Source organism: Acomys minous (assembly GCF_964271855.1).
Source record: "Acomys minous genome assembly, chromosome: 3".
NCBI classification, from domain to species: Eukaryota; Metazoa; Chordata; class Mammalia; order Rodentia; family Muridae; genus Acomys; species Acomys minous.
The window spans coordinates 130,292,369-130,307,847 of NC_140485.1; the positions used below are offsets into that span (position 1 = coordinate 130,292,369).

General features: G+C 44.3%; 1 protein-coding gene across 1 annotated transcript in view; it reads right to left on the bottom strand.

Annotated features, from left to right (window-relative positions):
• Positions 1-14,602, bottom strand: part of LOC311595122 (uncharacterized protein) — a 144,825-nt gene extending 130,223 nt beyond the window's left edge. Inside the window, exon 1 of the mRNA XM_084777515.1 lies at positions 14,471-14,602. The gene's annotated coding sequence lies outside the window, so the exon portion shown is untranslated. The remainder of the gene's footprint in view (positions 1-14,470) is intronic.
• Positions 14,603-15,479: the final 877 nt, after the last annotated feature.

The following is a 15,479-nucleotide window of genomic DNA, read 5'->3' on the forward strand; positions in this document are numbered from 1 at the left end:
TTCCAGGGGTTGCAAGTATCCCTATAGCCAACCCAGAGAAAAATCTCGAAGGCTAGACGTTTGGGAGTTTTGACCCTCCCATAGCAGAATAATTAAAATACACACTGTAGTTATAATTTTTAATTGTATTACATAGAATTTCTCTATTTACCCTAAGATAAGGTTATTTGTTTATAAAGCTTAAGCAGAATAGGATAGTTCTGGAAATCAATCCTGGAATAAGGACAGGAGAGAAGTAAGTTTCTAACTGACCGAGTCCAGGTCTAACATTCAGAAAGGTTGACATTCCATTGCTCCCTTCTGGTCTCACTGCCAGCTAGAGGCAAGTTACTCATCTCTTCCTGATCACATGACTGTATGTGTGATGATTAATTACATTCGCCAACCTGACAGGGCGGAGGGAGGCCCAGCTAGCTGGTAAAACATTACTTCTGTGTGGGGGGTGGGGGGAGGTTCAGTTCCAGGAGAGATTAAGAATGCATCAACGGTAAGTAAAGAAGATCCCTTCCCACAGCAGAGTGCCATAAGTCAAGCTGTTCAAAGTCTGAAGATAACAGAAAGGTAAAGGAAAGGTGAAGTTCCTTCCTCTGGTAGAGCTAGAGCACTCACCTTCTCTCTTGCCCTTAGGTTTTTATACTCAGGCTTTGGGGGTTCAAATACAGCTGCCCCACTGGTTTTTCTGGGTTATCAGCTCGCAGACTGTGGGATTCCATGATCTCCATGATCACATGAGCCAATCCTTCACAATAAACCTCTCTCTCTCTCTCTCTCTCTCTCTCTCTCTCTCTCTCTCTCTCTCTCTCTCTCCCTCTCTCTCCCTCTCTCCCTCTCTCCTCCCTCTGTCTCGTGTGTGTGTGTGTGTGTGTGTGTGTGTGTGTGTGTGTGTGTGTGTGTGTCCTATTAGTCCTCAACACCCCATTTCCAGAACACTTTGACTCAGACAGTTGATATCAGCTACCCTACTTGAGAGGAGCATGCCCACGGAACCATTCACAATCTTTTCTTCCTGCAGCCCAGAGTATCTGTCATGCTTTAATCACTGTGATCAAAGGTCCTGACTTAAGAGAGGAAAGATCCCCTCTGGCTCTCAGTTTCAAAGGGTTCAGTTCAAGGCTGCTTAGTCCCATGCATGTGGGCAGAACATCACTGTGGCAGGAGAACATGGCAGCTCTTCGCTTCATGATAGGGAACATAAAGAGAAATGTGGGAAGGACTCAGGACAAGATACAGTCCCAAGGGCACACTTCTCGTAGCTGACTTCTTCCAGCGAGGCTCCACCTCCTAAAGATTCCTCCCCCTCTCCCAATTCAGGAACATCTGTGGAGCAGCCACTCAACACAGAGCCTGCAAGGGCACTTCACATGCACATCATAGCACCTAGTCACAGACAACAAGATGTTCCTTCTCTCTCAATAATTATAGCTCAGGACCATCTGCCTAGGAATGATACCGCCCACTGTGGCCAGGGCCATCCTACTCCAGTTGGCAATGAAGACAACTCCCCCCAGTCTGATCTAGGCAAGTCCTCTCAGTTGCCCTCTCTTCTCCAAAGACTCTAGGCTGTGTCAAGATAACAGTTAAAGCCACTTGATGGGGGAACAACAACAACAATGTGAAGCAATATTACTGCTTGAGAAGATGATTTAGCGATGTTTTCAGAAACCATACCTAGTTTAAAACATCAATACCATATTTTAAATGCATCGGTAACTGAGCCTGAATGCAAATATTCCTTCAATTGATCTGAGATAACGCATCTCCTCCTTTATAAAAAAGAAGGGAAAAAGTACCTTCCAGATTGGCGTAAATAATTTTACTTAAGGGAATGTCGAAATTAGGTACCACGTTGTTTGGCTCCTGGTAACTTGTTTGCAGCCAGATACATAGTTCACACCAGCCAAAGCCTGGCCTTTTCAGATATGGGAATAAGGGAAAACAATACTTTTACAGTGGCACATTGGACTCATCCCCAAGGTTAAATGTACCTAGATAGTTCTCAGTGCGGTAACTTCAGTGGACCTTGGAAGAAAATGATGCTGGTGTCGCTCATGAGCTGGGAAAGGTGATAATGAATGAGATGTAATCATGTATTGCTAGCACTCATTTTAGATGGTACAAGGAGCTAATTGCATTTAGGTATTATCTTACAATATGGTGACCCAGCCATTTTGGAAGATAGCCCAAAGTCTCTCTTTTGTAGAAAATATTTTTTTTTAAAGCAAAGATTCATTAATTTTTCCACTCTGAAAGTTCAAAACCCATTTTGCTGGATCAAGTTAAATTGCACGAATTTTTTCCCCATAAATTTTCCCATCTGGACTGTGAAAGGCTGACAAGTGTATCAGCGGCTCCTGGGTTGAACTCTGAAATGACGGATCCTGTTTTCCTTTCGCTCCAGGTAATCCCCGGTTTAGGGTAAGTTACACGCCACTTACTGTGAGTCTTGCTCACATTACATGAAGGAAATAGTCATCCTGTCAGAGTCTGGTGGCAATCCAGGGATGCATGCCAGCCTACACTGCCACATGAGGTAAGAGAGAACCCAAAAAAGTCTCCAAGAACAAAAGAGCAACAGGAAGAAACCAGTCCTCTCAAGTGGCAGGCTAAGAATATGCTTTGCCTTGCCTGTTAAGTCGTGGACAGGTTCATTCAGAGATTAGTGCCGTCCTGCAGACCTTTATGTGGGAGTTAAGCAGACTCTTGACAAAGAAAGAGGAGACCTGACAAAGGAATTAAGGTGTTTTCTCCTACGGACATACTTTCTTCCAATGTAATTAATAGCATATGTTGCCCTGGCAATTTTTCAGGTCTATGTGTATACAGGACGCTGGGGTTAATTAGTCTCTTTCTGGAATTGTATTTTTTTTTCAAGATGACATTTTCAGTTCAAATAGACTTAGCACTGTAATTCACTATGTATACTGGCATCAAACAGAAGAACAGACAAAGACCAGTTTTGAGGGTTGATATGCCAAGCAAGGGGGGATGGGAAAGTTGTAATTATTCCAAAAGTAGGCAGTGGGGGCAAAAAATCTTTCTTTTGGAAAAATCAAAAGTACCAACCTTTAGTTACTTGCAGGCCATCACTAGCCATCTGTGTTTTAAAACTTGATCATAACTTAATCGAATGTGTACATCGGAAAACAGGAAGGGTAAAGACTCCAGATGCATCCATGAGATGAAGACATGGGATTCAGTGTCAAAGGGACATTCTTCACAATTTTTCCAGATTTCCGTGGAAATGCAGATTTCTTTGATGTGACCCAAAGGGAGACCAGGAAGAACAGGAAATGGGGCAAGGATATTACAGTCAGCAGGACTCCCATAAAGCGGAGGTGATAAGCTATTTGGGGGCCTCCCTTGCGGTTTCTGTATGTCTTCTAGATCAATCTTCCTGTTTGGGATGCTAATAGAAATCTTGTCTCCCAGCTGACAGCAGGAGAAAAAGTAAAATCCCATGGACTGTAAATAAACCCCACCTACTACTAAAATCACCACGAAGGGTTGAAATCAGTTTGTTCTCCCACTGGCATTTATTATGAAAGTGTGTTCTGCTCTTAGGTAGACCCGACCCTTGAACACTGAGGAAAACATGTTGACAGCAGGTCAAACATTCAGAAACACAAGCAGAATCGGAGAAGCTCAGTATTACCAGCTAAGAACCCAAGATCAAAGCATTCAATGTGCACGAAGACAAGCAGGGGGCAGATAGAAGCCTGGGGAGCGCTACTGAATTGAAGAAGATGTGCTTCCTCCAGAATCTTTCCTTTGAGAAGCCCCAAAGCTGGAACGAGAGAGCAAGCTGCCAAAAAGCACAAAAGAAGTCGCTGAAAGTGCAAAACAGCAACCAGAAGGCACAGGGTTCTAATTAAATGGGGCTTGTGGATCAGCAAGACGGTTCAGCCTGGAAAGGCACTCGAGCCAAACCTGATGGCCCGAGTTTGATCCCAAGACCTCTAAGACGGAAGGAGAGAACTAGTGGTCCTCTGACCTCCACGCATGCCTGTTTGAGTGTGTGTGTGTGTGTGTGTGTGTGTGTGTGTGTGTGTGTGTGTGTGTGTGTGAATGCTTAAGTACATCAGTATATGAGCAAATGAGTGACTGCATGAGTATACATGTCAGCATATATGTGACTGCGTGTATGAGTGGGTATGAACATATGTGAGCCTAAAGGGTAGAAAGACATCATAACCAATGGCGAAACCATCCTGAAGTCCCACCCTCACCTCAGCCCCCACTTCCTCACAGATTAATGAACTTCTGTCTGATGACTGGCTCTTAGGACTCTACAAGAATAATTTTGACCTCCCTCGGGTAAAAATCATTTCATACTACTTGAATTTTCTTCAGAATGCAGAGATCGAGGCATATAGGCAGATCTTTAGACCCTTTTAATCTGACCATGGAACAATGTCTGCTCATTTAACACGTGTCTTAAAACACACTATGTGTAAAAAGAACTATAGGACACTTGTGTTTTCCTAATAGCAATGTTTATATCAGAGTAATTCATGTTAGTAACTGGGTTCCAAAAAGCTACTGTTTCATATAGCAAAAGACTAACCGAACTTACATAGCATACAAACTAACATAGCATTTAAAACTCAAGCATTGGAGAAAAATGGATCAACAGAAAGATGGATAGACATCAAGGGTATTTATTTAATTTTTAAAGGTTTCACTGCTTTTCAATCAAGTTTATTTCAAACTCTACCTGAAGGATTTCAGACTCAACTAAAAAGGGTGAGAAAGGAGACTATAGACATTTCCGCACCCCCAGGAACATGGGCATTATGGAAGGCAGGATTCACGTCTTATAAACAACCTTTGGTAGTAAGATTAGAGACTGGTTTTTTTTTCCCCTTGCTATGCTAGCTCAAAAACAAAAAGTAGAAATGGTAAGCAAATTCCTATACTTTTTTTTTATAGGTTCCTAGAGGATGATGGACACCAGTTATGGTGTTGATGCATTTCTCCTTGAATCCCTTTTCAATTGCATTCCTTCTTTTCTTCAGAAAACTTTGACCACCCTGACTTTATGGTGCACCATGTTTTGTATATATAAAGAGCACCGCTTGCTTGTGCACAGCCTGGATCCTTGCCCCAGCTGTAAGCAAGTCTGAGAAACCAAAACACTTGATACAGGCTTCCCGAGAAAGAGCATCATGTTACGTCCAACTCGCAGACACAGCACATTCCCGTGATGCCAGCCCATGGGTAAGGGCCAGAGAGGAGCAGAGGCACTTCAGGGCATGCCTTCAAGGGATTGGTTTCTTAGATGATGTCATTAGAGGTGAGGCCGTCTCGCAATAGGCCTTTCCACTTTCATAAAGCTCCAACTGTCCTCATTTACAGTTGCCTTTTCCGGGTGTTGGGGAAGATACAGCCTGTCACCCTAAAAGCCAAGACTGCCTGCTGAAGCAAAAAGTTTTGGTTTTGTCTTTTGTTTATTTGCATGTGCTCGTGTGTGTGTGTGTGTGTGTGTGTGTGTGTGTGTGTGTGTGTGTGTGTATGATTTTAAGCAACTGATGGGATGGCAGAGGATTTCTGGAACGTTCTTTATTACTGGGCGTGGGTACATGAAGACTCTTTAACTTGGTTGCATTATTTTGTGTGTGATTTCAACTCCTCTTAATATGTTTTTTAAATTCTCCTGCGATACTTGGAGAAGGAAGCTTCACAGGCCGGGAGGGAGAATACACAGAGCATCCACATGAGCCTCAGCTCTAGGAATGAAGAGGCCAGTGTGTATCTGTTACTGAGTGGAATGCTGTAGGCATAGGCCTCCCTGATCTGATCGACATTGCTGCGAAGCCATTGAGCCCAGATTCAGATAAAACAGCTGCAAAAATAGAAGTGGGCCCAGCCTTGAAATCCAACGAAAATAATAATTGGAAATTTGAAAAACAAAGTCTCTGAAATGAATCCATTTGTTCCTTATTCCTAATAACAACTTTTCGTTTGAATTATGCATTACCATGAACATTTGAATTACAAATGTATGAATTATTCACTATTTGTGATGTGACTAAGTAGTTTGGCCTCGTGTTGAAAGCCAGTGCTAGGCTTGCCTGGGATCTGGACGACAAGGGGCGGGTGGGCATCTGGGGACCCTCAAAAGGCTGGTTGCCTGTCAGCCTGCCAGTGTGTAAAAAAAAAAAGGCAAGGGACAGTGTACTAGACAGGGTGTTGGGCTCTGACCTCCTCACACCAAGAGACATCCCGGTATCTCCTGGCTCCCCAGCCTGTAACAGCTGCTACCCACTGGCACCACCTACATTTTAAACCAGCTGGAGACAGAGTTCTACGTGATAAGCCTGTTACATTTGCAGAGTAAGCAGGAACACCTAATGGCTAGGCCCCCTAGTGACTCAGGGACCAGACTCTGACCAGCCATAGCAGTGAACACTGGCAAAGCAGGGGGAAAAAATAATTAAAAGAGCCTTTGTCAAAGCTCCTTCTAAATCAGCCTTTTTAATGTGCTCAAGTTAAGAGTCCCTAAGTGCCCATTCAATTGCACTGGCCTCTAAGAACGAAAGAAACCCACAGGATAGCCATGGCCAATTAGTGAAACAGAAGTGTGTGTGTGTGTGTGTGTGTGTGTGTGTGTGTGTGTGTGTGTGTGTATGTGTGTGTGTGTATGTGTGTGTGTGTGTGTGTTTTGCATGCACTCATGGGTTCCGAGAACCAACACAGATATTATGCTGAAAGAGACCCTCCCCAGGGGAGAAGGACACATTGACCCCCCCAGATAGAACCATCCGTCTTTATTTGGGAGACCCTTAGAATGCCGGCCACAAAGAGTGGACCTGATGATAAAATAGAAGAGAAAAGAGGTTAGTGCGTGGGGGGCTTTAAAAATGAAACTCAAGCTTTCATCCACACAGAAATCCACAGGGAAAATGGACCCGGCAGCTGTCTGAGGCCTGAGGGTAGGCATTCTGAGGAAGGGGAGGGAAGCAGAGAGACAGATAAAAAGAAGAAAACAGCAGAGATGCCAAAACCAAGGGGGGCGGGCAGGAAAAATACACGGTGTCAGAAACCGAATATAAGAATAAGGGTGAAACTGTCAACTGTGCATAGTACAATGCTGCCCTGGCAATGTGCTTCAGCTAACAAAGAAAATGTGTGCTTTCTACACATAATACAGAGAGAGAGAGAGAGAGAGAGAGAGAGAGAGAGAGAGAGAGAGAGAGAAAGCAACAATAGGAAGCTTTAACTACACTTGACCACACCAAATCCCCCTGACAGCTCCCTCTGCTGAATGAGGCAGTCATCCCTAGGCGGGACATGGCACACACACACACACACACACACACACACACACACACACACACACACACGAGTTAACCACATCAGCGTTACACGGCTTTGTTCCATGAGAGAAGCCGAAAGCCATACATACAGTGTCGGCAGGGCATAGAGAGTATGCCTGCCTGTGTGGGGCTCAGTGGAAGCAGAGATGTGGGGATTTGGTGGAAGCTACGGATAGACAGATTTACAGGAAGGACCCTTTTCCCCCTCCCCTGTTTGGTCTCAACCTCTGCCAGTTCTAATCCCAAATCTCATACTTATAAAGGACCTATAATGTCATATCAGCACCTTATACACGGTTCCCCCCCCCCCAAAGCATTGAAGAAGAGTGCTCTTGGGTTGGCTATTTGTTCTTTTCATGGTCAAGTTTTAAATCTCTCCAACTCCAGTTACAGTTGTTCAAAACCCTGGAAATACCTCTCCAATAAGTGGGTAAGAAGTTAGAATAACAAAAAAAATAAAAATTAAAAAAGAAGAAGAAGAAGAAGGAAAGAAAGGAAGAAAGAAAGAAAGAAAGAAAGAAAGAAAGAAAGAAAGAAAAAGTAAAAAGGCTTGGTTCCAAGTTCAGTTGAATGCCCAAAGGTTCAAGTTTGGCTGGATAGACTTTGTATAATGAAATCCCAGCTCTCCTCTCTGCTCTTCCAGGCCAAACACATCCTGGGTGAGACTGATGAAATTAATTAAACAAAGCAAGAGACTTGTAGTCGGCTGTGTTAGTTAGGATTACCTGTTAATAAGAAGCGATGGGAGCCAGAGAGCTAGCTCGGTTCATAAGGCAATGCTTTTTGAGCATAAGGACTTGAGTTGGAGCCCCAGAACCCATGTCAGAGCGAGGATTATGTGTAATCCCAGAGCTGGGCAGGCAAAGAAAAGAGGCTCCCTGGGGCTCACTGGCTGGCCAGTCTTGCCTAATTGGTGAGCCCCAGTTCCCAGTGAGAGGCTCTTAAAGGAGTAGATTCCTGCACTCCTGAGGATAACACACATGTTCAGGCACTCATGCACTTGTGCACACAGACATGCGCGCGCACACACACACACACACACACACACACACACACACAAAACAACAACAACAACACTAAAATTCAGTAACCCTGCAATTCCACCCTGCCTGAAAAGTCAATTTTCACTGAATCTTCTACCCCTGGGTGGAGTATGTGCCTCATCCCTGTGCCTGTCACAACCCAGTGACTGCCAATTCCCTCACCTAGAACAATGAAATGCTGCCCCCCCACCCCCCACCTCCTCACCCCCACAACTCCCCACCCCACCCCGCTTTACAAGCATTGGCCCATGGAAAGTCCTGAAGCCGCACAAATCTGAGAGTTGTGATTTTTTTTTTTTCTTCTGTCTCTCCCTCTAAGTCTCTGGGCTCCTCTGATGTCAGGGGCCTTGAGTGTTGTGCCTTAAAAGGATTGGGGAACTGGTTTATAGTTCAATTTAGATTAGCAATAGACGTTTGGTAGATTAAGTGCCTGGGGCGAGGGCTACAGACTTTAAAATTAAAAGTATCAACTTCCCTAGCTGGAGATTGGAGCAAAGCTCACTGATCCATGTGGTAGTTGGCTTCGTTTCCCGAGTGATAAGCTAATCAATTGTTCTAGCCAGCCGCAATCCATAAGGCACCACCGGGAACTCTGCAAGCTGAGTGGTTTCTATAGCTCTTTGCCCTACAAGGCTACGAGGATGAGCTGTCATGAACAGAAGGTCTATTTTTGTCCTGCCTCGCTGTTAATACACTGGCATTTACAAGAAAGGTTGGGAAATACATTAAACGTTTTGGTACGGTCAAACGGGCGCTCGGCACTGCAGGAGAACTGAAAGTGGGCCACTTCCTGGGTGCTCCATACACTCACAGCAAAGAGCTGTAGGAGGAAATCAGAGGCGTTCACTCACAGGCATGACAGCCCACTTTCAAGTGATATTCACAGAAGGTAAACCACCTTCAAGAATTAGAAGGCAAATTTCTTGGCCTTCAGGACGCTTAGACTGTGTGCTAGGTGGCCATGCCAACCTTGACGTTTTAACAAGCCAGTTCATGTGCTTCTGCACTTCTGCGTTAGTATCCGAGGAGCATTAAGAAGTGAAAATGAACTGTAGACAATGACTCCCTTTTACTGCATATGGAAAGGGCAGTGGAGACGATGATTAATGACCACATGCCTGCTGAACTTGAACAGTAACCACTTGAATGCCAAAGACTTCAGAAAATGCGAGGAAAAAGGGGTAAGAAAAGAGGCCTGCATCTGCAGCTGTGTGCTCACGGAGTCAGATGCTTGGCTGCATTTTGTGAACTGTCTACAAAGGTATAAGTCACTCACGTGTTTATTTTATTTTTCCTTCAAGTTAATTTTCAGCTTGATTTGAGAATAATGCTGGAAATGAGCTTAATGTGTTTCTAAATATCTTTTCTCTGTAATATTGACAGCCTGAAGAAAACACTTAATACAATACTGAAGGAAAATAATGAAATAAAAGGAGGAGGGCATGACTACTCCTAGAGAAAGGAGAATATTTTTACTGTAGATGTAAGGGAGAGAGCAGAGGGAAGAGTCCAGGCTGAACATGGCCAACAGACTAAGCAGGACCATGAGAGGACAGAGGTGGAGAGAGGGCAAGAGAGGTAGGCAGGGCCAAAAGACTGGTAGCCAAAATGTCTGTTTTATAAGGGAGAGAGGTTGAGTGGAGGGGGGCGGGGTTAGAAGTGATGGGAGGAGCCACAAGAAAGACTTCGAGACCTAACAAATACATAATAAATACAGGCATCTAATTTCTCTTAGAAGAAAAACCTAAAGTAGGCCAAGCTGGAGCCCCTGTGTTAGAGTTAATTTTAACCCATCTATGAAACGCGCTATTGGAAAGTTGATGCTTGGGAGGAAATCGGAAGAATATCTCTGGTCCTCCACAGGAAACTCAAATACCTCAAGGAGAGACGGGTACTCACTCTTCTTCTAATTGAAATTTCTTAGCTTTGGGTAAGAAAAAAAAAAAGGGGGAGGGTGGGGGGTGGACAAAAGAACACTGAACAACTGGCTTGTACACAGAGTAGAACAGCAGGGTTGTAAGTTCTGGACCAAGGCTCCATGTGACAAAGCTTAATCTTTCCCAGCTCCACAAAATGTATTCCTGGACAGAACAATGCTGGGCTGCAGACACACATTGGATCCAATTAGGAGGACCAGACAGAGACATTGAAGGGGAATGCAGGACAAAAAAGCATGCTGGAGAGACAGAGTGGTGGAGGAAGCGTGCTCTGACCTCCCAGAGCCATTAGCCTACAGGCAGAACTAGAAGCCTGGGAATGCAATCCTGTGACTCAAGGAGGACGCTTGCTCCCACAGGGGTCATGGAGACTCTGCAAGAGGAGTACAGCCAGCTGGGAACAGCTCTTGATCAGACAGGAAGCTGTGGATAGGACTAGCTAACTCTATATGCCAAGTACCATGTACCTTGTCTGCTAGTATGACATTTAGAATGACATTTTACAGATGGGGAAACTAAGGCTCGGAGAAGCAGCTTTTCCCAAGGCCACACAGTCACTAGCCGCAGGAATCCAAAGCCTGACTTTTACCTCTCTCCGGTGAATTGCCTTAAGAAGTGACTTCAGAACAGAACAAGTCTCGGAAGCCACGTCTTGTCTCCTGTCTCCTGAAGATGCTGCTAAAGACTTCACAGCTAGTACCCAGCAGGTATTGTCTCCTCCTGTCCCAGTACACAGCAGAGCTTGGTGACAGTTTCACACATCCTGAAGTGTACAGTATACCCCCTAGCCTCACATTCCATGCCACAACAGCTAGGTCCTTATGGAAGCCCACTAAGCCGAGGGTAAGGGAGAGCTTGTATGTGATAGGCTGAGATCATATGGCGGGGGAGGAGGTCCCCTTCTGTCACAGGCCTAGAGGAGGGGAATAGGGTAAAAGAGGGAGGCAGGGCATGGGAAGATACAAGTGAGGGGATGACAATCGAGATGTAATCTGAATGAATTATTTAAATAAATAAATAATTTTAAAAAGAACAGATGTGAAGAAAAATAAATAGCCAACAAAGCAGTAAATAGACAGTGACTACCTGGCAAAGAGTTAATAAAACAGCTTTTCCAGGCCCAACTTACAATTGGGGCCATTAACACAATGACAAAACCTTGGCATACAGGTCTGTTTCTCTCACCATCCCTGTTCTGCATATCCAACGATATTCTTCCTACCAAAAAAAAAGTCCTAAAGTCTCACCTCCAGAGAACAGCAAACCAACCTGGTTTCATCCCTCACAGAGTTAGCCAGGGCCCAGCAACCTGCTCCTACCTCTATGTCTAATTGGCACACATAAATGTCATGGCAGAACTGTGCGTCTATCGCCTCCATTGTATGACAAGCCTCATAACACCCACACTGGGTTTTGCTCCTACATCACCAACAGGAATCCACAGCCTAAGATAAATCATACATAATGACACCACATGACCCACAGAGCTGACACTCTTCAGTGAAAATCCTTTCCTGGGCACTCTTCTCCAGTTGGTCAGCACTAGTTTCTTTTGTACTAACATGACTTGGTTGTTTTGTAGACAATGCTTTTTTCCCCCCTGGGATTACTACATATCAAATTTTTAATGTCCCTCCACAGTTTCAAGTATATAAGGCTGGGACCATAGTAGGTGACACTATTGAGAGATGTGGGTGTCTGGGGAGGAGGGAAGTCTTCAGGAAGCTGGTCATTGGAGGCGTGTCCTTGAAGAAGAGATTCACACCCTGCCCCTCCTCTCTCTTTTTGCAATAATGGTTTTGTTCAACTCCCACAACAAAATGCTGCTTCACCAAAGGACCAAAGGTATCAGAGCCAATCAACTATAGGCCGACACACCTTGCCCCTTCAAGTTGACTTATCTCATGTATGTTTGCCACGCTGATGGAAGTCTAAATAATACAAGACCCCAAACTGACCCTAATCTACATAGAATGCATGGTCCATTACAAGCTCTCCATAATGGTGACACCATTTTTCTTTTTCTTTTCTTTCTTTCTTTCTTTCTTTCTTTCTTTCTTTTTTTTTAATAACATCATTTTCATCACCCTGTCCTTGCAATTATCCCCAAAAGGCAAAAGCCAAGATGTGGTTAAATTCAACCTCTCAATTATAGACTTGAATGATTCTTTTTTTTTTTTTTTTTTTTTGACCATTTAAAAGTTTGAATGTTTGTCGTTTTTACATGCATCTTTATGAGAGCCCAACAGCCCTCAGTTTGTTTATAAATGTTTTCTATTCTCTTTGAGAATCATTACATTTGTCATTTATGTTTTCAATTATGTCTTTAACAAGTGTGTTAAACAAGACACCTGTGCTTCACCAACAGCTCCTACATGAAGCTTTTCACCTAGAAGGCTTTAAGTAATATTTTTGAGAGATAATAGAAACTCACAAAGGGAGACTGATAAAAGCTTGGCTTTCTCTGATGACATCTGTAGACTTAAAAATGAAATAAAGGGAACAGTTGCCATTTGGGGATTTTAAAAACCAGAATACTAAAACCAAAGGTCTCTAGAGTTCATCCCTTCTTAAGAGCTTCCAGACGGAGAAGCTGATGCTGGTGGGGGCTGGGAAGATGAGAGAAAACACTGGGGTCAATGGGATGCAAACCGGGCCTCTGGCTAATTGTGTCATGCCCATGCTTTGGTGTAGCATGGACCAAATGAACTGTCTACTTCTTACACACTAAGGGTTTCCCCACAGTTTTGTCTGGGATGAAATGATGCCTGCATGATTTTTTTTAAAGACTTAAAATAAAAGCATTTTATAATTGCTCACTCGCCCTGTCACACATGCCCGGGATACAGCAGTGTCAGCCAGCAATCTCTCAGTTTCATTTATCATTAGATGGGTTTTTTTTTAAAGATGTGAAGAACTACTAGGATTGAAAACTGTCAAAAAAAAATTAATTGCTTTGGCCTAAGAACAGACTGAAAGCAGAAGGTACAGCACTTAACAGGAATAAATGTTATTTGCTATGAGGATTTTCAGAATTGATTGTTAAGGGACTAGAGGTGGCTCAGAGGTTAAGTGCACTGGCTGATCTTCCAGAGGACTCACATTTAATCTCATACTGCACATACATGGTGCACAAGCATACATGCAAGCAAAACAACTGGACACGTACATTTTTTTAATAATTTTTTTTAATTTATGAAAAAACAATACAAGATGAGTAACTTGACATCCACAATTCTTTTGAAAAAAAAAATCCAGCAGTGTCTTATTACTCATAAGTCCAGCTTTTGAAGTGCCCACTGTGTGTCACTCAATCTGAGTCAAGAGTGTAACTTATACTCACTAGGAGTGAAAGCGAGTTCTGTTTGCAGTTGTATAAATAGTGTTCAGACGAAGGCCAGGAGACATCTGACCATAGCCTGAACTAGTCAAAGTACCAGAACGAGTTCAGTCCTACACGGTAACAGGAACCTTGATAAACTGGGCTGGAAGCCAAGGGAAACAAGGCTGGGATGGCGGCGTAAACCACAGTAGTGAGCAGGTGTCAAAGGAAATGATATTTAGTTAAGGAAGAGAAATCTTAGGAGGAGCGCGATAGGAGTCTCTAAAATCTTCATCAGTTATGTTGAAAGGGGATCAGATGTACTTTGTGTGATGGCAGAGTGAACTTAGATCTCCAGGGGAAATCTGGAGGTGGCAGATGGTATCAATTATCACCCTTTCTAACCATCAAAAATTATCTGACGGGCTTAGGCATAACTATGCACTGCTTAGGAAGCAGACTGAGGACCCACAAGTAATACAGGACCCCAGAAGTTCTTGGTATCAGGGAGTTCTTTACCGTCTTGTCCACCGCTGCTTTTAGAGCAAAAGGCTTCCATAAAGTCACTGATTATAAGCAGCTTCCGGAGCCTACCCCCGGGCTGCCTAGCAACCTATGACGTCATCGCAAGCCACCCACTATCAGGTGTGTGCCCCTGCCCAGGATATAAGAGGGCAAGCCCACCTTGCCTCTCTCTTGCTCTTCTTGCTGCTCTTGCTTTCTCACTCCTGCACTTCTCTCTTGCTCTTTCTCTGAGGGCATCCCTCTCTCTCTCTCTCTCTCTCTCTCTCTCTCTCTCTCTCTCTCTCTCTCTCTCCCTAGCCCTTCTCCCAACAATAAATTTCCTCTTACCACACGTCTTGCACAGTGTATAATTGGTGTTGCTCTGCTGAGTCCGAGTTCTGACTCTCATGCACAGTCACATGCTTGACCCTTGACTGCCCTGGGAAGTGAGAGAAAGATTCAAGCAGGTGGGCATCCACAAGAGGGCATCCATTTAGGCTTATGTGTCTGACTGACTTGGAATGCTTGACAGAAAGCAGATTATTTCTTGAAAGAAAGGCATGGTTATAGTAGAAAGGAGTTAAGAATAGGCCAAATTCGAGGAGTTCTGTGGAAGAGTGGAAGGCTAGAGGGAGCTGGAGGGGTCAAGGACACCACAAGAAGACCTACAGAGTAAAGTAAGCTGGGCTCATGGGGCTCGCAGAGACTGAACCACCAGCCAAAGCGCATGCATAGACTAGACCTAGACCCCCTACACATATGTAGCAGATATGCAGTGTGGCCAACATGTGGGTTCCCTAACAATGGGAGTAGGACTGTCTCCTATTCTGCTGCCTGCCACTGAGCCCCTTCGAGCTGGGATGCCTTGTCAGGCAACAGTAGGAGAGGATGTGCTTAGTCCTGATGCAACTCGAGGTGCCAGGGTGGGCTGGTACCCCTGGGGTACCCCTGGAGTTCTCCCATTCTCTGAGAAGAAGGAGAAGGTGTTGGGGGCGGGGAGGGAGCATGAGAGTGGGACCGGAAGGAGGGGAGGGAGGGGGCTGGGAGCAGGCTGCAAAGAGATTAAATAAATAGAAATAGAAATACACAAACAAAGGGGGTGGGAGATTTAGGGCACTCCCAAAATGAAAAATAACCACGACATAGAGCACAAGGTGAAAATCTTCCTAAAAATTATGCAACATGTCTTGAGGCCATCCCTATTCGTGACAGCCAAGCACAGGTTACAGAATCCAAGAGACAGACCTCCTCCAACCTGAACCTGGTTGGACTTGGAGATCTTTGAATTTTAAAAATTTGATCTCTTGAAGTAGTTTCCAACTTGAGGGTATGTCAGGTTCCTATTAGATTATTTTTT